Consider the following 15,231-nt stretch of genomic DNA (forward strand, 5'->3'; position numbering starts at 1 on the left):
GGATGGGCCTCTATGTCGGGGCTAGGGTGGGCAGGGGTTCAGCTCCACTGCACTTGCACTGATAGAACGGACTCCCAGGAATTTCAGAGCTCGTGCACTGTTCCAGAGATTATTTCCAACCTGGAGGTACTGGCTTCCAAATTTTATTTTTCACATCCTGTCAAGTTCCTGCCAAGCAGCAATATAATAACATGCTTTCACAAATAAATGAGGCATGAAGAAGCCGTATTCACTTTACAACTCGCAGATGAACAAAGCTCAATATAATCAATTTGAGCACATGCCCTTTGGGCAAGTATTCAATAAATTTTTACATGCTCACTTGACTGCTTTACTTTCCCTAATTAATGAGTGGATAACGTTATGTATTATCTTAAATGACACAAACTTGTACCCGTAAACCTTGTTCATGTCTATTCATTTCTGTACTTTCGTTCAGCTTTGAATTATTCTGCAAGACAGTTTTGATGATCAGGAACTAACTTATAATTTTGAATGCTTTCCTGCTGGATCGGGACCCCACGTCCTGTACATACTCTTCACTCTTACTCATCAGTGCATCGATTGCACTAAGGTAAAAATAGCAATGATGGTGACAAACAAATGTGATAATATGTTAAAAAAAAATCTGCAGGATGATCATCATGATAATTATATGATTTCATACATGCACAAAATCTTGACATGTAGATCTAGGGAAGCAGTTATAAGTCGATAGCAAACATGTTGACACTGTGAAAATGCCAATGAGATGATTGCAGGTCTTCCTTCTTCATCTCAGCTCCACAACAGTTTTGCCTACAGAATATTATGCAAATTATCATGTTCCAACTAATTTGGATCAATAGTAACTAATTTTTTTTAAATCAAGAACAATGGAGGAATAACCTGACAATCTGTAAAAAGCAATTGAGTCTGAACTGGGTCTCTCTCAGCCTGTCGTCCCAATTCTCTGCCTACCTTCTTTTAATGTATGCCCAGCATTCTAAGAAAACTGTTTTCATCCTGATAGCAGATGTTTTACATTTTTTTAAAATGAGGATAAACAATCAGTCTTATTCCTCTGAAAACTAAAAAAAAATGATTGGTAATCACTGGTCAATTTGTATTTTTTTATGTAAGATTTGGGGATTTTGTACATTACTGTTAACAATATTGGCATATGAATTATTAGTGTGTTCATATTCTAATATTAGAAACTGTACTTTCTAGGCTCAAATAATGATTGTGATAGAGGACCAAAAAATACTATTTTGATATAAAAGCTGAAATGAGATGATGGACCTAGTTGTCCTTGTCCCCTATGAGTCTATTCTAGCCACCATCAGCTGCAGCCAAAGCTGGTAATGATGAATGGACTATACCAACTGATCTTGAGTACATCTGATCTCAGATTGAAGCTCTAATTATATCAAATATTTGGGTCTAGCAGTGTAAAGGCCTTAAAGCCTTTACCTGAAAAGACTTCAGCAAAAAGTAGCTCCGAGATTTGGAAAATTAACAAATTAATCAGGGACAGAAGTTAAACTTTAATTTTGTGATCACTTTCGAAATCTTAAAATGATACCCTGGTCTTTGTGTTAGGGGAAAACTGAGGAGACAACAGGCTAGCAGAAAACTTTAATGTAGGCCAATTGGAAGAGGTCAATATTATATACAACAAGAAAGGCGTCAGTGCATGACATCAGTCAATGTGTTTCAACCATAATAGTTATCCTTCCAATTAATGCTAGCTGGGTCTCCCACCTGTGAATATGAGCTTTTACATTTTGAACTTCCCTCTCGCATGACTAATTAAAATAGTAATAGTTACCTCTGATTTGAGAAATACCTCATTAAAATTATTTGGCAAAATGTAATACTTTTATTACGCTATTTTCAACAAAGAATTTAGCTAATTATTTGTTAAGGGCTATACAGGAAATACTGGTATCAAAATTGTGTGGCCATTCTGGTGATTCCTGCCCTAAGTCCAGTGGGAGGTCACCAGAATGGCTGCAACCTCAGTTGAGACTAGGTCCTGGCCTTAACTGCGAGTTTCCAGGATGTCCTTCTCAGGGACAGACTCTACACCTGACTCTACAAAGGCATTGATGTAAGATGAAGCAGGGCTGGGGTGGGTAATCCCTAAATTGGGAATTCCTGCGCTCTAGCCCTCGGTTAGGACCTGGCATACGATTCCCGCAGGTACACTTGGTTTTACCTGGTCAGGTGGATGTAGCAGATCCCATGTTTTGCAGAAGGGTAGGGAGTTCTCCCAGTGTCCTGACCAACCATCATCCCTCAAGGAACACCACCAAAACAGATTAACTGGTCATTCATGTCATTGCTGTTTGTAGGACCTTGCTGTTTGTCTACAGTTCAGAAAGCAGTTCATTGGCTGTGAAGCACTTTGCCATGTGATAGGAGTGATAGTATCAATGCAAATCTTTATAAGTCTTTTAACTAATATAAGTTAACCTCCACTATGCTGATAGCACTCAATGTGCCTTCATTTGATGCTATTCTACTAAGTAGAATGATAAAGCCTGGACAAATTGTTCTTAGGGAAGCAAAGGGCTGAATTTTGCCGGCGCTCAGAGGGCGGGTTTGGAGGCGGGTCTGCTGTCAAAATCCAAAAGATTGACAGCGGGCCATTATCCCGCCTCCTTGTCAGTTTCCCAAGTGCCGTTTCTGCCTGTGCTTTGCAGACTCTAAGAGGCGGGTCATTCAATTGTGCATGTTAGGAGGGTGTATAAAGCAATTAAATCCCCATTTTCCCTCTTCCAAAGCATTTTGCCAAGTTTTCCACGGGAATCCCGTCACTCGGGGATCACGCCAGTTAAGTATGTCGGGTTCTGAACAACTCGCCATTTCTTTCAATAGGTGACAGCTGCAAAAGTGTTTTAAAATCTACCATTTTACAGCTGGTCAGTTTCCAATCTCAGAAGCTTCAGCCTTCAGTAAATAGAACCCACTTTTGAGCTTTATGCACTTTTGAAGTGTTAGGAGTAATCACTCTATTCACTGTCACCTCCTTGGAGCAACCTATATCAACATTGACAGATTACTTCTGTCATCTCAACCTCACCCGCCATTTATTCCATCGGGATTGCCGCTCTTCAAAAAGCTCATCTTGGTCCTCAGAATCCCAAAACGATCAGCACGAACATTAGCATCACGGGACACACCAGCAGCAACAACATCCACGCCAAACTTCTCTGCAATTAACAAATGCTGCACAGGACACAGGGCATCAACACCTATGCACATTGATGCCAGTGATGGACTCACCGGGATCAATTTTAATTGACCAGTAGAGTCAGGATTGGAGGCGTGCGGGGGGTTAAAGTCCCGAATTCGGGGGTCCCAACACCATGTAAGTTTCAAAGGAGATGGGTACCCGCCCCGCACTGGGACCCACCTACCCGAGGTGAGAAGGGATTAGCGCCAATTAACTGCCTGTTAACAGGTAGTTAACAGACAGTTTTTAGCCGAATCCCTATTTTAAAGCTTGAAGTACGGGATTCCCGACGGGTCCAAACCACGCCAAGTTAGAGGAGTCGGGCCGTCGGGATGAAGGACTTGGAGGGGTCGAGATGTCGGTGTTCAGGTGAGTGATGTGTGCATGAGTGCAAAGGTAAGTGTGTTTTGTGTGTCTAAAGTGTGTAAAGAAGTTTAAATTACCTGGACTTACCTTTACAGCCTTCCTTCCTCTAGGTTTCGGGAGTCCATCATCTAACCGGCACAGAAAGCAGAATGGCTGCAATCTGTCAAAAGTGACAGCCTGCAACTTTCTGTGTCAGTGAGATTTCTAACTGAGTCTATGTAGAAGGACTCAGGTTAGAAGTAAGACTGTCAGTGTTTGACAGCTTCAAACTGTCTTGTTTTGCACACTTTGTACAAAAATAATAAATTGCAGGACAACAGAGTATTACAATTTAAACTCTTTTAATGAAGCATCAGGTCTGTAAGCTTTCTCAATCATCCAGCACCGTGTGGACCAGATGGAGTCAGGGCCCCTGGGTCTTCTAACAATAGCAGTCCTTACAGATGCCTGCAGGCCAATGACAACTCAGCATGTGATCACATATGAATATAATAGGTATTCCTTACAGATGCCTGCGGGCCAATGATAATTCGATATGCAAATGTTACATCCCCTTTTAAAAGAAAAATGTTATGCATTACTTTTGAACCTTTCTTCTACATAATGTTCTCAGTAGCATCAACATATAAGTAAACTCAACATTTAACTAGCACTGAAAACATCTCAATGTTTCAATAACGATGTACAGTTTTTTTAGGGCAGCGATCCGCCTACAGCCTTTGCAGTTCACAAGTCAAGGGTAACTCTAGGCTTGACCTCTCGTCCCGACCTTGTGTGGTATGGAACTGAGCATGCTCCTGAATCGGTCAACAAATCAGGTTCAGGTTTAGGTTCAGGTAAGTAGGATGTGTTTTGTGTATTGCTCTGTTCATATCACACTGTTGCACTGATCCTCTCGTCGGAATGACGGTGTTGTTCCTTGGTGTTCGAGGTGCCTGCGATTGCGGCGGTACACCTGTCCTTCTGGGGTGCAGATGTGATACGATCGCTCAGTGTCAGCTGGCTGGATGACGACTGCTGGCTTTCAGTAGTCATGCTCCTGGATTCTGACGGAGTCTCCTTTGTGCAGCGGCGGCAATAATCTAGCTGACCTGTCATAGTATCTCTTTTGGTGTTTGTCTCTGTACACGTTTTACATGCACTTGCTTGCAGCTGATGACCTCTGGCTGCAGCTACTGGTTGGTGCTTGGAAGGATTGAGCGAAGTCTGCGGCTCATCAACAGCTGTGCTGGTGACTTGAAGTTGTCAACCGGAGTGTTGCGGTACTCAGGGAGACTGATGTAGGGGTCTCTTTTGTCTGCTTTGGCTTTGTCCATGAGTGTTCTTGCAATCTGGACAGTTTTTTCAGCAAGGCCATTATTTGAGGGTAATGTGGGCTTGATGTGACATGTGTGAAATCCCATGCCTTGGTAAACGACTCGAACTCTTTCGATTTGTATTGGGGGCCATTGTCTGAGACTAAAGTCTCTACAATGCCATGCCTGGCAAAGGCTGCCTTCAGCTTGTGGATCACAGCTGCAGATGTGGTGCTGTGAAGCTTGTCCAATTCAAAAAATCTGCTGTAGTAATCAACAGTCACTATGTCGTCCTCGTTGTTCCATGTGAACAGATCCATTGCCGCGACCTGCCAGGGCCTGTTTGGGATATGGTGAGGTATCATGGGCTCTTTGACATTTGATGGGCGGCGTTCTAGACAAATGGAACATTTTCCGACAATGCCCTCAATGTGTTTGCACATTCTGGGCCAAAACATAATGTCACGTGCTCTTTGTTTGCATTTTTCCATGCCCATATGTCCAGCATGAATTTTTGTCAACATCTCTTCCTGAGACTGGTAGGAATGATGATTTTCTCCCCTTTGAAGATGATTCCATTGATTTGTGACAGTTCGTCTCTGTGGTTCCAGAATTCAAATATGCTCTGAGGGCATTTCCTCCTTTCCTCAGGCCATCCTTCATGTATGACTTTGCTCAGCAGTGTGAGTTGTGCATCTTTCTCTGTTCCTGCTCAGATCTCCTTCAGTTTTGAGTCACTCACAGGTAAACTGTTGTACACCATGTTTACCTGCACATCCATGCCTTCACTGAGGCTGTTGTCCTGGTAGCTAAGAGACTTTCTGGAGAGCATGTCTGTGACAGGAATGTCTTTGCCTGGATGGTGAATGATTTTGAAGTCGTACTTCTGTAGCTGAAGGATCATTCTCTGTAGCCTTGGTGGGGCTGCAGCTAGTGGTTTCCACATGATTGACTCGAGGGGCTTGTGGTTGGACATACTGGTGGAAACGCTTACATCCGAACAGAATTGCATATAGCTCTTTCTCGATTTGAGCATAGTTGATTTCACTGACTGAGAGAGATCTGGAAGCATAGCCGATGGGCTTTCCTTCTTGCAGTAATACTGCACTTAGTCCGTACTTTGATGCATCCACTTGTAGTCTGAGCTCTTTGTTGGGGTTGAAGTAGGCAAGAACTGGTCCTGGTTCTCTGGTGATTAGGTCTTTCATTTTCTGAAATGCTGCGTCATGTTGTTTGTCCCACAGGAACTCATTGGATTGTTTGAGCAACTGACGCATGGGTGCGTTGATTTCGGAGAGGCTCAGGGCAAACTTGGCTAAGTAGTTAACCATGCCTAGTACTGTCTCTAGCTCTGCGCAGTTCTTCGGCAGCGCCATCTTCTTGATGGCATAGATTTTCTCTGGATCTGGTTTAATGCCATCAGTTGAGAGGCGATGCCCGAAATAACTGATCTCGGTGGATCCGATTATGCTTTTCTCGGGGTTGAGCCGGATACCTTTCTCCCGTGATCTTTGTAGCATCGCATGGAGGTTCTTGTCATGTTCCTCTCTATTCCTGGCATAGATGAGGATGTCGTCTACGATTGCGACTACTCCGTCGAGGCCTTCATAGGTTTCGTCGATCTTCCACTGGAATTCATCCTGAGCTGAGATAAGACCAAATGGTAAATGCAGAAATCGGTAGCGTCCAAATGGTGTGTTGAATGTTGTTAGCTTAGATGACTCTTCTGTGAGCTTGATAGTCCAGTATCCTGATCGTGCGTCCATTACACTGAAGTAACGTGCTCCCACTAGCTTGGGTGTGATGTCATCTAGCATTGGTAGAGGGTAGTGAGGGTGTTTGATAGCCTTGTTCAAATCTCTGGGGTCGAGACAGACTCTGAGCTTGCCTGTTCGTGGTTTCTCAACCACTACTTACGCATTGACCCACTCTGTCGGTTCTGTTTCCCGGACAATGATTTCTGTATTCTCCATGCTCTGCAGCTCCTCCTTCAGGTGACTACGTAGAGCAAGGGGTATTCTTCTTGGTGGGCAAACAACAGGGGTTGCTGCTGGGTCAAGGTGAATAATGCATTCACCTGGGAATAGTCCAAGTCCTTTGAAAACATCAGCAAACTCCTCCATGACAGTCTGCTTATCAATGGTGCTGTCAATGATAGCACTAGCTTGATGAGATCCGTGTCTAAACATGCCTTTAGACCTAGCACTGGAGGTGCTTGATTGTTAACAATGTAAAAGTTCAACATCATGTCGCTTTCTTTGTACTTGCATTTCATCACGCATGTGCATTTTACAATGAGCTGCTCACCCCCATAGCCAGTCAGTCTGCGTGAGGTGGGCTGTAGCTCTCACACATCCTTCAAGCTGTGATACTCACTCAGAGGAATTACATTAACCTGAGATCCAGTGTCTAGTTTAAACTTAAGCTCTTTGCCCTGTTTTCCTATCTCAATATCGGCATAGGCTTGCTCAGTCTCTGAAATCTGTTTTTTCTGTGACACAGAATCAATAAACAGTTACTCTGCATTTGGCTCTCTAGCTGGCATTTGGCTGTCACTCACTGTGTGTACTGCTTTTCTGAAAACAGTCTTGCAAACTTTAGCAAAGTGGTTCCGTTTACCACATTTAGTACATTGCCTTCCTTTGGCGGGGCATTGCACCTTTTCTCCATGCCAGTTTTTCCACAATATCCACAGATCTGGAAGCGTTTTATGTCTGTGTCGCCCATTTTTAGAACTCTCGCTGTTCTTTCTGTTCTGAAACACGCCCTCAGGGCAGTGTTCTTTGGTGTGTATCTATTAACTGCGTGCACTGTCTGTTCACTCGAGCTGCTCGTGGCGCCGGTTATGGTTTTCAACTGTGCTTGGGCTATCTCGTGCGATCTATCTATGTCCATAGCTTTGTCCAGCATTAGCCCGGACCCAACATTCAAAAGTTTCTCTCTCACTTTAGCTGAATTTATTCCAAACACGATGCGGCCTCTGACATTCTCATCTTTATCTGCATATGCACAGTCTTTTACCAGCAGTTTTAACTCAGTCACGAACTGTTCAAACGACTCACTAGCTCCTTGTACTTTCTCCTGAAACTTGTACCTAACGAATATCGTATTTGTCTTGGGCATCACATATGCTTCAAAACGGTCAAAATAACTTTTCAGTACCTTTGCTTCATCTGTGGTGAGAGACCATGTGTTAAAAATGTTTCTCCCTTTTTCTTCGATCCACAGGAGTAGGTAGCTGCATTTTTCTTCCTCTCCTTTTCTTTTCAATGGACCCAAGAACATCAACTCCACATGTTGCTTGAACTTGCTCCATTCTCTAGGTAAGTTCAAAGATTCCCAATTCATTCGAGGTAAGGGAGCTCCAATGATGTCGATTTCAAATCCCTGTTCTGACATGATGTCTTGTTTTGCACACTTTGTACAAAAATAATAAAATGCAGGACAACGGAGTATTACAATTTAAACTCTTTTAATGAAGCATCAGGTCTGTAAGTTTTCTCAATCATCCAGCACCGTGTGGACCAGATGGAGTCAGGGCCCCTGGGTCTTCTAAACAATAGTAGTCCTTACAGATGCCTGCAGGCCAATGACAACTCAGCATGTGATCACATGTGAATATAATAGGTATTCCTTACAGATGCCTGTGGGCCAATGATAATTCGATATGCAAATGTTAAACAAACAGCTGTGAAACACTGATATTTCATCTGTCAAAATGTCTTAACAGATGAAATTTCAGTCTGTGCCGTCACCTGTTGCCAGGTGGCCTTTAATTGGCCTGCTGAGCCCGCTGGGCGGGCTCAACAAGGTCAATCAAGTTAAAATTGTGTGGATTGGCCGCATCTCGATGGAGGCGGGACTACAACCCCGAAAGTTGTAGTCCCGCCTCCCTCCCAACTTCTGAATGAAAATCACTCCCACCATGTCCAGATTAGCTTCACTTAACACTGTACACCCTGGCTGCCACATGATGCACCAGGTTGACACCACCACACACCGCACCATAAAGCATCCCTACAATGCTCAAGCCATTCCTTTCACACTCATCACCATTGGGGGGAGGGCACGGGGGGGGTGGTGCGGGGGGACGTTATGTTTCACCATTCACTGCAACTCACTAAATCTGTCCAAGAATGCAAAGTGTTGAAAATAAAGAATTCAATGTTTGACAGCGCATTACTAGAAATTTCACATGAACATTGGCTAAAACACCCAAGTGTTGTTAGTTGGTATGCTTGCAGTAGGATGAGGGTGAGTGTGAGGGGTGGCTAGTGAGATGGGGATTTGATAATGTAGATAGAGGGGGATGGGTGGAGGTACAAGGTAAGTTGGTGTGAGTAAGGGTGTGCAGGTCTAGGGTAGGGAAGGCAGAGTGATGTGGATGTGATGAGTGGCACAGCAGCATGAGGATGAGTGTAGAATGGCAGTAATGTTTCGTGATCTACTGTAATCATTGAAATATTTGCTCCACTGCAGCCAGGTCCTCCTGATGACATCCCTGCTTGTGTCCTCCTGTGCAATGTGCAACCAGGCTGTGTTGATCTCCAGGGGAGGTCTCTTCCGCCCATTGAAAGGGAAGAGGACCTCCCTGTGTGCTGTGACTCCTCCATAACCAGATGGAGGGAGTAATGGGAGAGCCTGGGGGCAGCCGTGCACCTTTTTTGCAGTGCTTGTCAGTTTTTGCAGCACCTCAATGTTGCAGAACACTGACAGCAGAACTGTCAAAATTAATTTTGGACATCGCCCCTTTAAGGAAACTGGCTGATGACGCGTCATCAAATTACATCATCAGACCCGCTTCCTATTATTTGGCTGGGAACCTCGCAGGGCAGGCTTAACAAGCCCAATCAGGGCATAATCACTTGGAGGAGGCGGGATGAGGACAGGTGAGGAGTTTGCGGCTGCTGTCTGCTCCGGCCGCACCGGACTCACACCGCTGGTGAAATCGCGGCCCATGATACTGGCCAGACCTCTGAATAATGATCACCTTGAGACATTCAAGATCAAGAGCAGGAACCTAATATAATGAGGGACATGCATCTGATGGGGCATTTGTGAAACATTTTATCAGCAGGCAAGAAAAATAACATGCCAGGCTCCTATTGACAGTACTCCAATCCGGTCCTGAGAAATGTGCATCAGGACTAGTAAAGCACCCTTTTTCAGACTATCTTCAATACCAAAGACTAATTTTCATTGTTCACACTGTTTTAAATGTATACACATAACATTTGAAAATCCTCTTTAATACATTAATTTGGGTTTTATTGTCGTTCGACTATCTTCTATTTGATGGCTTGATTTCTTGTGTCTCAATAGACCACTTTTGATTTATCCAACAGGGCCTGATGTCCAGCTCAAGTTGGTGACAAAATGGGGATCATGACATTGCCTGAAGAGATAAAAGTACAGGACTGAAATGACAATTGCTGCCTTTGTGCACATGGATTGGAAGCAGAAATGATTACAATTGATATTTTTTCTTATTCTTTCTTCAAATAATGTCAATGCACAGATTTTGAGAAAGTCTTCTTCCTTAATAAATCATAATAATTTGACAAACTTCTACAAAGTTCAACTATAGGCTATTATTTAAAATGTGAGATGGAACCAAGAATACAAAGACTAGTCTGCAGCTGGCGGCCAGAGAGAATTCAAGAAGAAGGAACTAACATAAAGGCCAGGTTAAAGACCTGAAAAATGTAAGAGAACTACTGGATAAAAAGATATTAAACAAATGTGAAAATTGAGGACAAATACTATCCAAATATCTGAAGTGGCAGAAAAATAACAATCATATATTCATGTGTTTCTAGATATTTCATATAAATTTATAATATTTTACAGTAAGTTTTTTTTCTTCCTTAATTCCCCTCTCTCCATACCACTTACAATCCTGTTCTAAGTGCCTAGCCTTTAGTTAGCCTCTCCCATAACAATATGTTTCAGGTCAAAACGTTCCTACATTGGGAGTCAAGTTCTATTGTACCATGGTGCCTTTATATCCAGAAACAACAATAATCCTTCAAACTGTTGTAAATAAAGGTTATCCTTGAAATAGTGGTAGGGTTAGCCCACTAACTGTCAGGTGTGTGCTGATAACATACAGCCTGACAGCACCAGACAAAATTCAGGGCTTGTGTACATTGGGTAGATTAAATTGTTAATTTGTCTCCTCTGTTGCAGGTCTTTCACCCAATATTCCACTGTAGAGGTGGCCATAATTGTTTTTCATGAGGTACAGAAATAACAGTCGAAGGCATTCTTTGAAGTTAACATTTGAGAATCTGGAAAAATCCTCAGATTTGTTTTCTTAAATCCAAGAAATGTTATTTAATTGAAGAGCCAGGTGATCTTTGAAGTATCGTTCGTCTTTAGAACTGCCAGTGGAAGTGAATGGACCAACCTTGAAGACAAGAATTACATAAATTAAATGTTAACCATTAATGGGCTAAAAATTGGATAGCCCCCGAAAACGGGTGCGGTGATCGCGATTAACCCGTGCCCGTTCCATGTAATGTAGGCAGCACGCAAACTTGGTGCTGCCTGGTAATTATAATGATTGTGGCGTGCAGCCCAGCACTAAACGTGCTGCTGAATGGCTGCATGCTCAGCAGGGGGCCCATGGTCGTGTGAGGCTAGCACCAATTAGAGCTTGCCTCCACTTCTTCAAGCCAGCTTGCACCTCTTAAATGGAAAGTACATTCTGGCTGCAGCAGGTACTGGAAGCCATTGTAAAGGAGTGTGTGGCCTACAGGAAGAGTCAGGATGGTGCAACATGGCAGAGAGAAGGCTCCCAGATTTTTGGGTGCAGCACTCGAGGCTCTGGTGTGGGAGCTGGACAGGAGGGGAGATGTTCTGTATCCATATGGAGCTAGGAGGCCCTCCAGACAGACGCTGAGAAGGGAATGGGAGCAGACATCGATCGCCTTCAATGCAAGCAGTGTAGCCCTGAGGACCTGGATGCAGTGCAGGGAGAAGTTTAATGACTTCACACGAGTGGTCATGTTCAGTGAATTCATCATCAAATGCCATATCCCACAAACTGCACCATTAGCCTCACACACTGCTCAATTCACCACACCCTATTATTCGCCTACCAACAATCTCTATCAATTACGACTCATACCTCACATTCATATGCTCCATCTCAGCTGCACACACTTACCACTGCTACAAGCCTCACACCCACATCTCACAGCTTGCACACACTGCAGCTATTGAACCATGACAGCCACATCAGCCAAACACAGTGAACCACACTCATTGACACACTTCCGCCTCTTTTGCAGGACAAGGTGACGCACTGTCATAGGCAGCAGCAGCTAACCGGAGGGGGGACAGGAGCGCCTCCATATCCTGACCCTGCTCAAGGAGACGGTGCTCACCATACATGGAGGGGCTGTCACTGAGGCCATGGCCAATGGCGGTGCTGAAAGCATTGAAGATGACGGTATGCTCATACCTAGTGCTCCTTCTCACATCCCACTTCCCCCTCATCCCACAATCTCTTCTGACTTACAAGCTACAGATGGTGTTAGCATGCAACTCATGGTTTCCCCCCCCCCCCCACCCGTCCCCCTCATCACAACCCTACCCTTGTGCCTTTCCCATTTCAGAGAAATTCAACCTGGCCTGGCAGTGGTGCAAGAGGAAGAGGAGAGTGATAATGAAGAAGAAACACCGTCACTCGATCTGACACTCGCGGCCACCAGCTCAGATACTGGCACTGCGCAGACTTTAGAGGTTAGCTTAAAGGCAGGATCTGCAATTGGTGAGTGGGCTGCTGTCAGAGCAGAGGAAAAGGGTAGTGCAGGTGCGAGCTCCCCGGAGTGCGAGGTCGCTCACGAGTTCTGCTTCACAGCACTCAGATGAGGACTTCGATGGTGCGGCCTACTGGAGAATGCTGATGGGTATGTACAATGAAATGCTTGGTACGTTGGCAGGCCTGCCAGAAAGCCTGAATGCAATGTCACCCAATGTCTGAGTGCTGCAATGGAAGCTCAGACTGAAATCTTGCAAGCTCAGCTTGCTGCCTTGCAAGCACGGACTGCTGCCATCATGGCTGGGTTTACTAGTGTTGAAAGGGGCTTGCACGGTGTCACAGCAGCTCAGCAATCTGTCCTTCAGCAGATTACTAGGATTGCTGAGGCGCTAACCCAGGGAAGTGGCAGTGGCTCCGTGGAAGATGAATCTGCTGTCCTCTCTCAGGATGACAGCATTCCTATTCCCACCACTGCCACTACACCAGTGCCCTTGCTGTTGCCTGTCAGCCAGCCAGCCTAGACTGCTGACGCCCATGCCGATGTGGTGCAGTCTGAAGCTGGGCCTACTAGGCCCAGGGCTGCTCGAGGTCATCCTGCCAGGCCATCTGCAGTCTTCTCCACTGAAAGTCAGCAGCCTTCCACCAGCCATGCTGCAGCCACTGGGGTAGCACTGCGTAGGAGCACTAGGACAGGCAAAGGCACACTGAAGACAGGCACTAAGGAAATGTACAAGGGTGATTAGTTGACTTTTGAATTAAATATTGTAATGGTTTGATTCATAAAATTGGTTTGGAATGTTTGTTTTGTGGTGGCTTTTATTACATCACTGTGATGGTCAGTAACAGAGGGAAGATAAGGTGTGGGACTAATGTTGAATGGGGAAATTGGGCTGCGTTCACTGGTACCACAGTCAGATGATTAGACCATGGACAGCCCGGACAGTAAGTGAATGTTTGGGTTGCCTCCTCCCTTCCGCTTCCTCCTCCTCCTCCTCAGCTGGTCGCTGTATGCCTGGTGGCAAGGGCTGAACCTTCATGATGGTGAGGTTGTGTAGCATGCAGCAGACCACGACAGATCTTGAGACAGGCTCTGGTGAGTACTGCAGGGCTCCTCCAGAGTGGTCCAGGTATCGGAAGTGTTGTTTAAGAATGCCAATGGACTGCTCCATAAGATTCCGTGTGGCAGCATGACTTTCATTGTATGCTTGCTGCCCACGTGTGCGTGGTTTGCACAATGGAGTCATGAAAAATGTTGTCAGCAGATAGCCCTTGTCACCCAATAGCCACCCTCTGGTTTCCTGTGGTGGCTCAAATGCAGATGGTACAGCGGACTGCCGCAGATTGAAGGAATCATGGCTGCTGCCAGGATAAATGCATGATGCGCTGAGCTTGATCACACACCAGCTGGACACTGAGGGAGTGGAATCCCTTCTGGTTGCTGTACATCTCCGAACTGAGATGCAACACCCACAAAGCAACTTTTGTGCAGTGAATGGCACCCTGCACCATGGGGAATCCTGCTATCCTGGCAAAACCATGTATTCGCCAAGAGAAAATTACATGTATTTAGCTCTCTTTGCATATAGAGCCTCACTCAATTTCCCTTATACAGGAGTGGACAGCAAACTGGGAGATGTTACAGATGTCACCTACTCCAGCCTGGAAGGAGCCCGACGCGAAGAAGTTCAATGCTACGCTCACCTTTACAGCCACTGGCAATGCTGTCCTCACCCTGGGCTGAGGCTGCAGTTCTGCCTGCAGCAGGTGGCAGATTTCAAGGAGCACCTCCTTAGTATAACGGCGACATCACACGCACTGTTTCTCACTGAGTTTGAGATTGGAGAATTGCTCCCTGAAGACCCTGGGTGGATATGGCCTCCTGCTGAGAGCCCTTCCCCCCGCCCCCCACTTCTCCTCCCTATTCTGGCAGCTTGTCCTGCTCTGTGTCGCCTCTGCTCATTCTCCCTGTCTTGCTGCAGGCCAAGGGGGATACAAACCACTGCACCCATGTCTGGGAGTAACTGGTCTGAGCGGACCCCTTGCAAGTCAGGACCAAGTCCTTGAGCATGTGCCACTCCACTCCTTGTAAAGTTTAGGAAACTTTAAAGAAGTATAGAAAGTACCAAACACTTCTACAAACCCAGTAACACCTAGTAGAAATCAATCAACAACTAACTGTAAGTAGGTGATGATCCCTTTAAATAGCACTGGTGTGGGCACCATCCTGCTGCTGAACGTATATTCAGCTGTGCGAGGTTAAGAGAGAGCGTTAGATCCAGCATTGAGGTTGAAAATGGCAGCGCTGATGTCAAATCAGCGTTACACGCTAATTGATGTCACAATGTGCCTACTCTGCGTACTTACAGCGCACGCTCCTAACGCCAACGCTAATGCTCTCACCAAAATGTTGTCCACCGCAGCCCAGACCAGAAATGTGCGCGTGCTGCTCGGACGCCATTTTCAAGCCAATTCAACACCCATAGCGCCGAAACAACGGCTACCGTACAACCGAATTTTTAGCCCAGACTTTTGCAAGAGCATCATTTTATGACGTATGTTGTCCAAAACATTTTTGTACA

At 45.2% G+C, this 15,231-nt stretch overlaps 1 long non-coding RNA gene across 1 annotated transcript; it reads left to right on the forward strand.

Annotated features, from left to right (window-relative positions):
- Positions 1-2,702: 2,702 nt before the first annotated feature.
- LOC147111497 (uncharacterized) lies at positions 2,703-11,501 on the forward strand. The gene is made up of 3 exons (XR_015079842.1): positions 2,703-3,592; positions 10,230-10,589; positions 11,074-11,501. It is a non-coding gene; the product is annotated as an uncharacterized LOC147111497 (long non-coding RNA).
- The last annotated feature ends 3,730 nt before the right edge of the window (positions 11,502-15,231 follow it).

Source organism: Somniosus microcephalus, chromosome 10 (assembly GCF_052327205.1).
Source record: "Somniosus microcephalus isolate GS21.2 chromosome 10, FLI_Smic_1.0, whole genome shotgun sequence".
Classification (NCBI taxonomy): Eukaryota; Metazoa; Chordata; class Chondrichthyes; order Squaliformes; family Somniosidae; genus Somniosus; species Somniosus microcephalus.